General features: G+C 39.6%; 1 protein-coding gene and 1 long non-coding RNA gene across 3 annotated transcripts in view; one reads left to right on the forward strand and one right to left on the reverse strand.

The window, feature by feature from the left end:
* The window catches only part of LOC100876665 (uncharacterized), a 157046-nt gene that overhangs the window by 127158 nt on the left and 17363 nt on the right, over window positions 1-12525 (reverse strand). The window lies entirely within an intron of this gene.
* LOC143264211 (uncharacterized) lies at window positions 5178-7940 on the forward strand. Its single transcript, XR_013037760.1, has 2 exons — window positions 5178-5430; window positions 7465-7940. It is a non-coding gene; the product is annotated as an uncharacterized LOC143264211 (long non-coding RNA).

Consider the following 12525-nt stretch of genomic DNA (forward strand, 5'->3'; position numbering starts at 1 on the left):
GGGTATTATCATCTTCCCGCTCATATTGCCCATTACGAAATACTAAATCGCTGATCCTTTAATCCTATTCCGTTCGCATCGACGAGAACTGTTCTGGCTCCCAAATGAGATCCAGCCTCGTATCCATCACTATCGCTCCCAGCATTAGCTCCAGGTTCCTGGATTTCGCATAGAGCTCGAGCTCGTGTTACCTTGACGAGCCTCCTCTCGACAATGCATCAGCGTCCCAGCTGAAATCGTATTTCGTTTTTCGTTCAAAACACCCACGACCCACGTCGACTCTATTGCCGTTTACCGTACGCAAACTTTATACTGGATCGTTCAAAATTAATTCACTCGTTCTTTACACAGATATTGAAGGAAACTTTTATAGATCACTTCACTTTTATCGGGAGTACTGTCATAAATTTTTCAAATATTTTTTTGTTCTATACGCTAACTTTATACAGGATCATTCAAAATTAATCCACTCGTTCTATGGATGGAAATTGAATGAGAATCGCCTGCAGATCACTTCATTCTTATATACAAATTTATCTTGTGTACTGTCCATTAATGTTTCAAATATTTCTTTAATCTGTATGCAAACTTTATACAGGACCTTTTAAAATTAATATCCAGTCGTTCTATGGACGGAGATCGAACAAAACTCTTCTGCAGATCACTTCATTTTTGTATACACATTTATCTTGTGTACTGTCATATATGTTTCAAATATTCCTTTAATCTATATGCAAACTTTATACAGGATCTTTCAAAATTAATATCCAGTCGTTCTATGGACAGAGATCGAACAAGAATTTCCTACAAATCATTTCATTTTTGTAGACATATTTATCTTGTGTATTGTCATGAACGTTTTAAATATTCCTTTAATATATACGCAAACTTTATACAGGATCTTTCAAAATTAATCCACTCGTTCTATGATAGAAATTGAACAAGAATCTCCTGTAGATAACTTCATTGTTATCTACACATTTATCTTGTGTACTGTCATAAATGTTTCTATACTTTAATCTATACGCAAACTTTATACAGGATCATTCAAAATTAACAATCAGCCGTTCTATGAACAGAAATCAAACAAGAATCTCCTACAGATCACTTCATTTTTATCTACACATTTATCTTATGTGCTGTCATAAATATTTCAAATGCTTCTTCATTCTATTTCCAGACATTTCACCATTTCATGTCTGCATTTTTTCTTCCTTTTTAATGAAAGATACGTAGTTTGACTTGATCAATGCTAGCTGATTATCACCAAAATGAAAGTTGGCTCTTTATCAATGCTACAAAGTGAAAACTCAAAGAGAAGTTTCGATTTTCGTCCATGTAAAAATAAGAGAGTTTTTATAAGTACACGTGGTTCTAAAAGAATAAAATGACGAGTCCTGAGTCTAGATATGCAGAGTAAATTGGATATTTTGCAAGATTAAATTGAGACACCCAGTACGCGCGTTATATCAACGATCGAACGTTTCTCGCGAGTGGCTGGCTATCGAACTCCAACTTTTTACCTCTATCTGCCGTCTGCCTTTTGTCTTGCTCTTCTTTCTCTGCTGTTTGCGCATCAGCTGAAGCGTGGTACGCGATTTCAAGAAATAACTCTTTTTCTCCCTTGCAAATTTTTCCCCTCCCCGCGTGGAAACTCCGCATTTTCCTCCGAAATATTTTGCGTCCTCTAATTGCAATCTTCCATTGTGCGTTCATTTGTAGCCACGAACAGCGGCTGGTTTTTTTTAATAATCACTCGCTCAGCCGAAAAAACTGAAAACCTCTGGCGCTGATAGGCACGGGAATTTTAAAAATCCGATGCAAATGGTCGGTATAAATATTTGAAAAAAAAAAACAAACACGTATTCTCGGTTCGAATAACCTGCTGTTTTTTTAAATCTCTCGGTGCTGAATTTTATACTCAAATTAATCACTAATCTCTTTAGTTATTTAACCCTTTGTACTCGAGAGATGTTTCTCAGGCGCCATTCGATTTAATACAATAATTTAAACGAAGCTTAATTTAATTAATTCTATAATAGTGCTCATGATGTATAAACATAATGAAGCAGACAATAGTGGAAATTATTAGTAGAGAATTTAGTAGAGAATTATTAGTAGAGAATTGGTAAAGAACTTATTTAATATTTTAATTAATATTTTAAAGCTGCTGTTTGCAAACAATAAAATTATCTTCGAGTGCAAAGGTTTAATGTATGCAATACGTTAAGACATTTAATTTTTTCTTTATTAGAGAAGTTTCAGCACATTCGATAAAACTATTCATGATCTACGATGCGATTGAAGTAAATGATAAAATGTGTACATAATTCAAAATGACACAGGTGGTAATTAATTTAAAATTCTATCTGATTTTCATGTTGAAAAGATACAGTAAGAGAATTTCTGTTCGCGGAAGTAGCCTTAGCTGCTCTGTTCTAGCATTTTCAAATAGCAGCATCGTTAACGACAAGCAGTGGTTTCATTTGAAACGCTGGAATGTAATGATACTCGATAGAAGAGACCGAGGAGTATAAACAGACTTTAGCGTAGTGGATCATAAACTGGTATCGAATGAAACAAACACTGGGTATTCCCTTACCGAGAAGCAGATCCACCGGCGCGTTTCTCTCTGCAGCGATTGCCTACCTTCGGGTCAGCCACCGATGACCTTTAGTTTGCGCAAGCCTCGACGCACACGCAATAATATCGCCACAAGTCTCTGAATCGCCGCGATTATACCTACATCGCGCCTTGCTTTTCCAACTTTTAACTCCGCGAACAAGTGCACGCGACGAATCAAGCTTTTGTAATCACTCCGATGAATTTCAACTTTGAACTTTGCTTTAAATACCGCCGAGTCATATTTTTTATCTCTCTTAAATGTTAGCGAGCGCTGAGAAGGCTTTGCCGTTCTGGAATTTTTTAAGTTTAGAATTTTGGAGTTTCTGAAATTTTCACTTTTGCACAACTTCCGAGAGTTTGAAACTTTGGAATTCCAAAACTTTTCAACTTCAACTCTATTATCTCGGGTAATGAAAGTTTGATAAGCCCTACACGTTGAAAGCTTAACATTCGCCGCAGTTTAGTGACCAAAGCATGGATCATTTTTATCTTCAGTAATCCTAAAGAAACTTTGGAAGATGCAAATCGTACTTCGCAAATGACGAAGTTAACGATCCTCTCCAATATCGTGTCACTCGTGTCATCCACAGTTGGAGTACGATAAACTAGTTCTCATAGCAACGAATTTTTATTATAATCTGCACAATCAAGAACCACTGACGGCAAATGTGAACACGTTCAGCCTTCACGTCGTGCCACTAATTACCTAGCTATGACTGTCCATAAAATTGTAGGTTAAGGTTAAGTTATATCGTGATAAGGGCAAAGTTAATTCGCAGAGAAATAAGTTAACACCCGTAGGTGGTGTTTGGTAGAATCGTGACGCGAGATTGTCGTGAAACGGTTGGTTAAATTCGCGTCGTCGAGGCGCTAGAAAACGTTCAAACGTTTCGAACAATCCCGGCGGTTGTTACTCGCGGACAGGCAACTCGTTTAACTCAAACAGTGGAAAACAAAGCGGACAGAAAAGCTCGGCGGATACGATTGCACGGTTGAAAAGCTACGAAATAACGTACAACGTAACGGGACTGTTCGGAAAGTTCGTTAAACCGGTAACTAGGCGGGTATAAATATTTTTCGATGTTCGTCGCTCGATCAACCGTCGACGGATACGCTTTTCATTAAGCGTAAACCCTTATCACCGCGAACCTTCGACATTTAACAAAAACGGAACAAACGAGTTTCATTTCTGGAAAATGATATTTAAATCGGGTCTCCGGTTCTTCGATAAAACCGATGCGGTGTGGTCCCGCGGACCATCCAGCCAATTAATGTTTAACAGTCCACGGGATATCTAATTTTCTCCGTTAAAATTACTCTTTCGATAAAATTGCCTTTCCGCCGTTCAATCTATCCGCAAAGAAACGAATAGCTACATATTTTCTCCGCTCCGCGCTCTTCTTTCCCGTGTGATTTCTGTGCGAACTTTCAACGCGTTCAGATTGCACGGCAATTACCGTCTATGACTGATGAAATTTTTTTCACGTACCACCGTGCGATCGTAAAACGAATACATCGATATCGAAACCGTTCTCTTTTGCGCTGTTGATGGAACCGAAGAAATAAACGCGTTTTACCTCTACGTGTATCATCTACTCCTTTCCCATTACTGTTCCCGTACATTTTAGAACGACAGAATTTCCCTGCTACAAATTTCATTCTGAAACTACCAAATCGATCAAATGATCGCTCTACAAGTTTCTTATTATGAGGTACTCTTTTCATTAAAATACATTCCTTGAAATCAGAATTGATTTTCATCAAGACAAAAACTAAATGTGTGTACTAATTTATGTTTTGTTGATTGTTTATTTATTTTTTAACTTCATGTGTAATTTCAAATTAAGTACACATTATATACCGGTAGGTTTGTTAAGGCTAAAATGTATCATTTTATAGAGGTACTTTACAAGAGTATTTCCTTTATTCTACCAGTAATGTTTAATGAAAACATTAATCGCTTAACCTCTTGCACTATGACATTTGTTAGGTCAGTCAGAACTGACTGCAGCTACAATATTAAAACGGACAAAAAAAATTGAAATGTTATGTCAATATTATGTTATGTTATTCTTCAATCGTTGACTATGCAAATTATAATAGGACTTGAACTGCAAATTGAAACGTATTAAGCATTTGAGTAAAATTCACGAGGTACGAGTGCGTCAGACTCGTCAAAATAGTGCAAGGATTTAAATGGAACAATCTCAACGAGATCTGTAACCAAAGTACATAATTCTTGTAGAGTTTCGAGAATACAAATTACGTAAACGTGGAAACCGAAAGTGCATGGAAGAAGATTGTCCCCGAATCGCGGCCATTAACGGGTCAAGGGTCAGCTGCAGAGGAGGCGTATGAAAGGAAGGGCCGCGATCAGATATCGAAAGTTGTAGAGGCGGGAATTAATGCAAAGTATCGGAGGAGAAGCACTCGCGAGGTAAATTCGATTTCATCGAATCGCGAGGCTGAGTCACGCCGATGACTAGCCCCTCTCTCGTTTTGCCATTCTCGTTCTCGGTACAAAAGGCGCGGCGATACAAGTGCCGTGTGCCTTCTTCGTCAAAAGCTCGAGTGCAAATGTCGGCGGAGTCGAAGGTAACGAGGGAGAGGAAGAAAATAATAAAAAAAGAAAAAAAAAGTGGAGAAAAAGTCTGAAGGAAGAAGAAGTGGTACGAGGGAGGTCGAGAAGACTCTCCTCTTCTGGCGAGCCCGTTCACCGTGAACAGCACGATTGTTGATGCTCTCTTCTCGCGTCATCAGCAACACAGTGCGTTTTATACGGCAGACCTTCGTGGAGAATGAAAGGTACGACCTCCTCTAGCTGGTAACGAGCGTCGCGTGAAAGAATGTGAAATACCGTACTCGATGAAACACAAGAAGACGTCGATTTCAAAGTCTAATCAAATACAATTTGTTCGCGCTTCGTGTGCGCGGACGCAGCGAAAATCTTAACGCTTTAAAGCCAACACCTTTTCCACGAAGCCTTCTACTTTTAATTCCTTCTTACATTAATCTGTCGTTTCATTTTGACGTTCGACTAAAATTAATTAGAAATTTATTATTAACCCGGCCTTCTCTTTTCATAAGTGCGACAAGCCTTCGTTGAATTTGATATTTGTAACGTTCAACGCGTATGACTTAATTTGTCTCCCTGAATGTGTGTTGCATCGAAACATCCACTTATGAATCTTTAATCCCTAATTTCGCATTTCCGTGAATTCCATAGGTTCTAACATTTCTAAATTCCTATCCCTACCACTCCAGATTGTCTACTTCTACAGATTCCTCTCTCATTCCCTCAGATCTACCCTGCTATCCCCATCCATTTAGATCCCTATATCTCTACTGCTCCATGTCCCTATTAAACCTTGGATTCCCATTTCCCTAGATGCCCATATCCCTCTTCATTGCGAAATCCACACTTCTACATAATCCTATATCTACATAACCCTTGTACACTTTCCACGTAATCCTGTATCGGTGTATCTCGATATCGAGCTACAGAGGATTGTATGGGTGAAGGATGATTCGTAAGAGGTTCGAAAGTGTTGTCGATTTATAATAAGATGTTTGCGTAGCGGGTGAGGGAAGACGGGTTCCCAGAGAAAGAATGCACGGTTCATCTTTTCTCACTCATTACCCTCGACTCTTCGACATTTGCGCTTACCTCGAGCACTCCGGCATGGCACAAGCGGCACGGTCGCTTTTATGCGGGTAACGTTCGACGAGGTTCCTAAGACGTGACTCAACACCGTAATATTTCTTGGCAACTCGAACTCGACGTTTTCTTTCGGCGCGAGGTTTATCATTTATCATTAAATTCCGAGGTGGTTAGCGGCTAGAGAAAAAAGGACGGCGAATGCCATCGAAATAACATTCCGGGATGCAACCTCCGAAGCCTACCCTGTCGGCTTTGACCCGTCGAAAACGAGAAATGCGCCTCGATCATTCGAATTACGGTGTAATCCTGTTTAACGATGCCTTTATTTAAGGAGAGGACCATGAGTTTACAGTTATCGTTATTTTGTACAAACATTATTCATTCGTTCATTGCCCGATATATTAGGGGTACCGAAAAGTAATCAATATTTTATTTGTTGGCGGAAAACATTTATTTATTAAAGAAATCAACAAAATGATCCATCACTTTGTAACACTTTTCGCCAGCGTAAATTGTTCGATTCCCTTCTTACAAAAAGTCCTTCGATTTTTCACAGAAAAACTGTGAAATCGTCGAAGAAATTTTGAATACTTTCGGTAATAAATTATGCAGAGGTTCTTTAGCGTTCTCCGTTTAATATTAGCAGCAAGAATGTCAACCCAATTTACCAATATGCTAGCTCGATGCTATATATCATTCATACTATTTATCCGAATAACCACTACGGGATTCTATCGCGTTTCTGTTCCTACATTGATAGATAATCGAATTTCCCCGAATAGCTGCATTATGCGCGCTAATCTCCTAAATACCAATTTATCACGGCTTATTACCGATTCCTCTAAACAAGTACGAATATTATCGAATAAAATGTCGATACACGATTCTCTCCGTAGTCAACATTTATCTCTACGTTTCCTTTAATAATACTCCTATCCAAACATACTTTAATCATCAAACATATATCGAGAATATTTAATTCGTCAAAGTGTCGCAACGCGAAATATTCAGCAGTCGAAAATGTACCTCCGCAAGGATTATTATCTCCTCGACAGCTTTCGGAATCCTGCGTGTGTCGCCTGAACGCGTTATCGACACCGTCTATTGCAGCTACCTACCCGTAATATGGAGATGAAACATTATTACCTGGTTACAATGCTGTGCTTTGAAATTCACAGACGCCAGACGAAAGATTTCGAATGCACGCGAGATATCCAGGATCAAAGCGCGAGGTAGATCTGCTTGAAGGGAATGGATTGACGGGGAAAATAGGCAGAGATGTAAACAGCGAGAGAGAAAGAGACGGACAGAGGCTTTGCCTCACCCTCGGTCAGGACAGTATACCCCTAAATGGACTCGGCTGCCGGAGCTGAACGCGTGTACAGGGTGTCTCTTTTTAAACACGAGCACGCATTTTATTAACACGCCTTCCTAATTTACTCTGCCTTTACTTCTTTTTCTATTTAACACAGACACGTTGTACTTCTTTTTCTATTTAACACGCATCATTATATTCAAATTAACACTAAAACTACCAAACCCATCAAATGCTTCACAAGTATCTTATTAAAAGGTACACATTTTGATAAAGTACGTTTCTTGAAATCAGCACTGATTTTCATTAAAGTAAAGAATAAATGTGAGTGCTAATTTACGTTTCGTCATTTGTATATTTATTCTTTAGCTTCAAAGTAAGTGTACATTATATGCCGGTTAAAATGTAAATGTTCGAACTTAACGTTTACGAGTGGCAAAATTACTGATGCAGAATGCTTTGAAATAGTAACTTCATTGTTTATAAATGTTTATAAGGTTTGATTCTCTAATATGGGAAAACTTCTGTATTCGTAATTTAGAGACTTTGAAGTTGAATAACTTGGTCGAAGATAACTTGATCAAAGATTCTGTGGACTCGTTCTATGCATATCGTAAAAAAATGTGGCGAGCGTTTGCGCAAGAAAAGGAAAGGCGGATGGTTGCAAAATAACGGTATCTTTAGCGGACACCCTGTAGGTACGCATTTTCCATAGACGTCACAGCGATTCGAATGGTGGATGGTAAACGCACCTAGTTGCAACGATCACGATTGAATGCGCATTATACGCTCATTAGCGTTCTCGTATCTCGTTAAGGGGTCGAGCGGAATATTCGACTTCCCCTTATACATAATAATCGAGGCTGGTCCCGGTCGACGGACCCCCCATGCGGTACCCTCTCCGATAACGTTATATTATTTCCATCCAACTCCAATGAATCGATAGGATAAAACCCATCCATCACTGTTACGCGCGATCCGACTAGCCGAAGAGATTCATTAGGAATGCCGGGCCGAAATCACGTCTCGATAAATGTCAGCTCGTTGTCGACGACGGTCGGCGTCGCTGGCGATCGTGGTGGCGGTGTTTGCGGTCGACTTCGATCGTTTCGTGAGCAAGAAGCATTTCGTGGAGTCACGACGGTGATGCATGACGTTCGTCATTCAATTGTCTCCGTGAGGTGACGTTGCTGTCTAAATAACTTCCACGAACTACCGTGTGACTCGACTGGTCTTTCGATCCTCCACGATCGACCCTTTGCGACACGATCGACCAACTATTTCCACATTTTTTTCCTCTATGGGAGAACTTCTCGAATTCGAAATAGAAAGGTTCCTTTTACACTGAAACTACCAAACCGGTCAAATGACCGCTCCATAAGTTTTTTATTATAAGGTACACATTTTGTTAGAGCACTCGAAGGTAATTTACAAACGGCAATTTTAAAACTTAGTTAAAAAGTTAAATGAATTCTTTTGAGGTTTTATTATTTCTCTACTAATAATTTCCACTGTTGTTTGTTTCACTATGTTTATATCACACGTGTCATATTATAGAATCAGTTAAAAAATCCTCATTTCAAATTATTTTATTAAATAAAATGGTGACTGAGAGTCACCTCTCGAGCGCAAGAGATTAAAATCAGCATTGATTTTCATTACAATAAAGTATAATGTGTGTACTAATTTATGTTTCGTTTGCTTATTTATTTTCTAACTTCATTTTTAATTTCAAATTAAGTACGCATTGTATGCCGCTAGGTTTAATGTTAATATCGTACTTTATTTAACTTTCCAAACATTTTTGCAAAATTAAATTCGACTCCTTTAAACGTTTCTTATTAAAAGGTATACATTTTGTTGAAGTACGTTTCTTGAAATCAGAATTGATTTTCATCAAGGCAAAGAATAAATGTATGTGCTAATTTATGTTTCGTCGTTTGTACATTTATTCTTTAACTTCATTTTTAATTTCAAAGTAAGTGTACATGTCGGTAGGTTTAGTGTTAACCCTTTGCACTCGAAGGTAATTTAACTGTTTACAAACAGTCACTTTAAAACTTAGTTAAAAAGTTAAATGAATTCACTCGAGGTTATTATTTCTTTACTAATAATTTTCAGTGTGTTTACACATCACATGTGTCATGTTATAGAATCAGTTAAAAAATGCTTGGTTAAAATTATTGTCACTTGAGGTTATTATTTCTTCACTAATAATTTTCAATATGTTTATACATCACACGTGTCATGTTATAGAATCGGTTAAAAAATGCTTGGTTAAAATTATTATATTAAATACAATGACGACGTGAGTCACCTCTCGCAAAGGGTTAATACGACGTAACGAATGAGGCTGAGATTTCAACATTTGACAAAGTTTGCAACTGTAATAAAACCATGAACCAGTTCGAATAGAACGACAAGTAACGAGCTAGGGTCCCAACAGTTCCCCTCCGTGTAATCTCGCTAGTGGCATTTTAACAGGACCGAAACAATAAAGAGATAGGGGGAGCAGCTAAAGTTTCTCTTAAACAGTGCTCGTTTGTAAACGCGATTATTTCCTGTGAGAACGGTGCGAAGTATGCTGGTAGATCCGTAATGGAATCGTTAATTGCGAGAATCATAGAGAGTAATTGAATCGAGAGCACGGTACAGGTGTCGTTTAACTCGTTACAAGTAAGGTATCGACAAATTGTTAAATAGAAGCTTAAGGAAAGTAGGTGGGTACGGTGTCGAGATAGACGCCGCTAAGAGGTCGTGTCGTTTCCGGTTTCATTAGCTTGTAAACCCGAGAGAAAATTTCCACGTCCATAGGCTGCTCGGCGAGGAGTGGAGCTTCAATATTAATACTATAATTGGCTTGATACAGCAAAGTTGTTACAGTTCGCCGAGGAGCTCTCCTCGCGCGAGTCCGTCGTCGATAACCATTACACATTCATGACAGCAATTGAAAAGTTGAGGAAAGTCTCGCGAACGGCAAAACCGCGTGCACACGCACGCGTATGTACGTGAACGGTCGATGACCAGAGACCCGCTTCGTCATCGAGACAATAGCTAACGCGAACGATACCGCCATATTTTTTCGTTGCCAGTGATATAAGCACCACTGGCAGCGTACCAAGAACACACTAGAAAAGAATTCCGGAAAAGAGATACGTATTTGAGTAATGACCCGTTCCAGAGAGCAGTAACCCTGCTTTGGATTACAGGGAGTACATGCCAAATTATATACTACGGCGTTAAATATTATTTTTCGCCTACTAGGTGTCTGCTTCGACCACCGTTCCCCTAATATACGGTTTAATTACGAAAATATAACTGTCTCGTACTTCCTGAGATTACGTTTTGGTTTTATGAGAAGGTAGAACTTGTGCATGGAAAAGAATGTTAGCCCGAGAAAACGTTTCGTAACCGCATCGTCTTCGGTGCGGATCTAAGATCGATTCCACTGGTAAAAATTACATCTCCGTCGATAAACAAGTAGAAATTGGTTCGAGCCACGTAGCTGATAATCGATTTTCTTATATACCAACCTCGCTAAGTTTTACGTAACTGTAATTGGAACGGTTAGATTCCTTTTACGTACTTGAAAGTTGAATCTCGCTGGCTACCTAAGGCCACGTTTCAATCTTGACTAATATTTGCTTGGAATGGTAGCGTATTTGGAGTATTCCACGGATCAATCGTTGAGATAATTCCTACTTTCGATCGATGTTTAATCGTTTCCGATAACGTTGACACCATACGTTCCTTCAATTTTTCAATTCGAAATTTAAAACTCCAAAGTCTGGAAATGTCCAAAGTCCCATTTCGATAAATAACTTCCCTGTTCGTGTCGTAAATCAGACTCACAGGGCGACACTAACTTTCGTGAGTATTTGTAGTCCCTAAAGGGAGCTTTTAATCCTACTTAACTCCACAAAGTGTGGAGTCCTCAAAGTGTAACAGTTATCAGACACTCGGTGGCAGAAAGAAAGCTAATACCAGAAAAGTAAGTAAAAGAGAAAGCAAGCAATCTTCCTGTCCCTCTTAATGGCTTCCGGCGCGATTGTCCAAGAGGCGAGAAACCGAAGGGCACTATTTGCCGAGAGCCTGCTAATAAAACTATAGTTGGTTTACTCCGAACGCCACGAGCGACTACTTTTCTTGGCAATTTCCATGGAACCCCCCATCGCCGCCATTGTACCACCAAGGAAGCGCACCAATACCACTTCTGGTCACTTCGACTACCAGATGCCGCAGATGGACAAACCTAACTCCGTTCACAATAGACCTTGCTCCTTTGCCCCGTATCCTGGCGCGATTACCTGAAGGCCCGACGACCGCGTTTCTTTTCAGGATCTCGGTCAGGTAAGCGTGGAAATACTCTATAGACGAGAAATTTTTCCATCGGCACTCCGGCTCGTTCCCTTTTGTCGGGTTAGGTCGACGACAGGAAGAGCCTCTCTCGACTGACGACATAATCTAGCCAGGCCTTCTGGCTGGCTTACCTACGCTATCTTAACTCCGTTTTTAACCTAAAACGCATTTGGCTCCCGTGCAGTCCTCGTTGCTGACTCGTCTGCCGCCTTCGAGGCGCACCGGGATTAGTTCTTAACTCCTGACACAGATTTCCAGAGGGTTTTCAACGAATTTATGACTCGACGTCCCTGTCCAGGTTCAACAACGCTAGATAACGTTTACATAGGCAGATTCGGCTACCGACCGTAAACGCTAATGTTTTATGGATGCGCCCCCTTTTTTATGGTGTTTCCTTTGGAACCGAACAGATGTCTTGCAACGGGTCCTCGTGAAAATTGCACAATATTACCCTCTGTTCTGTTCCGGTATCTTTTTCATTTCGTATCAATTGCGTGCAATTTGTACACGTTTACAAATTCGTGTCACATTCGAATGCGTACTTCGCGTCAACTCGAACGCGTAC

Source organism: Megachile rotundata, chromosome 3, assembly GCF_050947335.1.
Source record: "Megachile rotundata isolate GNS110a chromosome 3, iyMegRotu1, whole genome shotgun sequence".
NCBI classification, from domain to species: domain Eukaryota; kingdom Metazoa; phylum Arthropoda; class Insecta; order Hymenoptera; family Megachilidae; genus Megachile; species Megachile rotundata.